The sequence below is a fragment of the Primulina huaijiensis genome, unplaced genomic scaffold (genome assembly GCF_012295235.1).
Source record: "Primulina huaijiensis isolate GDHJ02 unplaced genomic scaffold, ASM1229523v2 scaffold19495, whole genome shotgun sequence".
Lineage (NCBI taxonomy): Eukaryota > Viridiplantae > Streptophyta > Magnoliopsida > Lamiales > Gesneriaceae > Primulina > Primulina huaijiensis.
The window spans coordinates 1-3130 of NW_027349860.1; the positions used below are offsets into that span (position 1 = coordinate 1).

Below are 3130 nucleotides of genomic sequence, written 5' to 3' on the forward strand. Positions count from 1 at the left end.
TAGTCAACAGTTGACTTGCAGGGCATCTACTCTAACACTTGAAAGTGCTGAGGAAGATAGCTGAAGAGGCCAAATCAAAGCCCATCAGTCTCGACGATGATACCAAGCCAAGGGTCATTCCATTTCCCCTCAAAACCATAAAAAAACATGGTCGATTATCTTTTAATAAATTAACTTATATTTTGCTCAAATTTTCTACTTCTGGCCTCCCCTGTTGTTGAACAAATTTCTAGATTAAAATTGGATTGTTTTGTATATAACTTCCATCCATCTATTAAAATAAGATTAGAGAAAATCTTGATTATTTATTTGAAAATATTGTGTGTTGTCTTCAGTTTGGACATTTAGAGAAATAAATTAAATGGGATGTCATCTTATTTTTTATCCCATAGTTTCATTGTACTCTTTTTCGAGTCAACAGTTGTTCAGTGAAACAGTTTTAAGAATGATTTGAGTAGAGAGTTGGTTAGCAGGTCAACTGATTGACTTCATTATAGAAGAACCAAAAATTAATACATGCTGAACTGGAGAGTAGTTTTCTTTATAAAAATGTCGGTGAACAGAGGAAAGTGATGCTTGATTTGTTGTATAATTTCAAATATTTGAGTCGTAGTTATAGTTTTTGATAAAATGACAAACATTCAATCTTAAGTTCGGTATTGGAGTGTTCATATCTTTGGTTTCCTTGAGTTAGAAGGTGATGTGTATTGCCAGGGAATTATGGCGTGGAATATTGCCAGGTTTAAAAATTTTGAGCTAAGTTGTTATGACAGAAGTACTGTTTGGTAAAGTAATAAGTGCTCAATCCTAAAAACTTATGGCCTAAATAGACAGATTTTTTTTTTTTAAAAAAAGGTAATGATGATAGTGCATAAGAAGATATTTGTAAATTTGATTTTGGTATTCATGCATTGCAGGAAATGCATCGTTTATTTGGGTTGGGCCAAAGCCTTTAGTTATTATCACAGATCCCTCACTTGTAAAAGAGGTGATGTCAAAGAGTAATCTATACCAGACGCCCAAAAACGAGAATCCTCTGGCCAGCCTACTTGTGCAAGGATTAGCGAGCTATGAGGCAGATAAATGGGAGAAACATAGAAAACTCATCAATCCTGCTTTCCATCTCGATAAGTTGAAGGTTTTCTTTATTGGATCATACACTTTATGTGCTGATTCCTGATCCCATGATTTTTACCACGGTAGAAAACTCAGGCAAATAATCTGTGTATGATTTCAAATTGAGAACTGGGAAGCCTTATATTGTGGTCGATGTAATTTTGTCCTAACTAGATAGGACTGTGTATGTTGATGCTTATTTTGTTTTTGAGCAGCTAATGATTCCGGCCTTCTATTTGAGTTGTGATGAAGTTTTGAGCAAATGGGATAAAAGCATGTCCCCTGAGGGATCTTGCGAGGTGGACGTGTGGCCACATCTACAAAATTTATCGAGTGATGCAATATCAAGAACGGCATTTGGTAGTAGCTATCAAGAAGGAAGAAGAATATTCGAACTTCAAAAAGAACAGATACAGCACTTTGTTAAGGTTATCCGATCCATATACATACCTGGATGGAGGTAACAAAATAGGATAATGAGTGGCAACTCTATGCCTGTACATGATCATTTCTTTTGACTTCAAATTATCGAAGTTGATGCGGCATGTAGATTTTAAGTAAAGCGTAAGTGAAACTTGGCAAGAATCTGTTCTCAAGAATTGAACCATCCTCTTTAGTTTGATAAGTTGCCAGCGCGCGTTGTACCTTCTCATGTCTTTTCTCGTTGCTTTCATATTTCTCAGATTTGTTCCTACTGGAAGGCACAGAAGAATGAAACAGATTGAAAAAGAAGTTCAGTCTTCAATAAGAAGTATCCTAAGTAAAAGGGTTGAGGCAATGAAAATGGGGGAAGCACGGCACGACGACTTATTAAGCATATTGTTGGAATCAAATTTCCAAGAAATCGAACAAAGTGGTGACAAGAGTTCTGGAATGACCATTGATGAAGTTGTAGAAGAGTGCAAACTGTTTTATTTTACTGGACAGGAGACTACTTCTGCTTTACTCGTGTGGACATTGATCTTATTGAGTAAACATCCCGAGTGGCAAACGAGAGCTCGGGAGGAGGTTTTACAAGTCTTCGGGAACCAAACTCCAGAATTTCATGGGTTAAATCACCTGAAAATCGTGTGTAGTTCTCACTTCAACATTTGCGTTTACCTAATCATACAAGTCCAATGTTTGCTACATGTTAGTCCAAGCATCTCTTGTTTGTAATTCTTGCAATATCTTTTTTCCAGGTTACCATGATTTTGTACGAGGTCTTGAGGCTTTATCCACCTGTAGTTGGTCTTATTCGAACGGTCACCGAAGGAATGAACTAGGTGAATTTACATTTACGGAAGGGATGAAGTTGTCCATCCCAATAATGTTATTGCATCACGTTCCTAAGATTTGGGGGGATGATGCATTGGAGTTCAACCCAGAAAGATTCAACGATGGAGTGTCTAATGCACAAAAAAGCCAAGGCATATTCTTCCCATTCGGCTGGGGACCCCGAATTTGCATCGGACAGACTTTCGCAATNTGAAACAGATTCGAAAACCGTGGTGGAGGCGGTTCACTCAAATGCGGTAGATCGCANCTTTCGAGCTTTCAGCATCCTATACGCACGCTCCTCATGCATTTGTCATTCTTCAGTCTCAATATGGTGCGCACTTAGTTATGAAAAAACGTATTATCGAATAAAATAATTAATTAGAATGATAGCGTATCATGTGTTAATAAATAAATTATAAAGACAAATATGGTACAAGACGTAAAAATGCATTTTAATTCGGGAAATATAATTACCAAAAGCTGCAATCATGCTTCAATCAAAAACCATGTAATTTTATTTTTTAGATTTAATAAATAAAAATATTGTACCTTAGTGTCCAAGAAATCGGTGGTTCACTGCCTCCCTTTGAGTAATTGTATCTCTAAATATAGTTTCAGTTTTAATCCAATGTTATCAAATTAATGCATATAATTTAGAAAACCAGAAATATATATTGGATTAATTCATGGTTTAATTAGCCCCAAATTTCGCCCCTTTATTTTGTATTTATATCATACGCTACATGAATATATA

The 3130-nt window shown here is 36.0% G+C and overlaps 1 pseudogene; it reads left to right on the plus strand.

Annotated features, from left to right (window-relative positions):
• Positions 1–38: 38 nt before the first annotated feature.
• Positions 39–3000, plus strand: LOC140965999 (cytochrome P450 72A397-like; annotated as a pseudogene).
• The last annotated feature ends 130 nt before the right edge of the window (positions 3001–3130 follow it).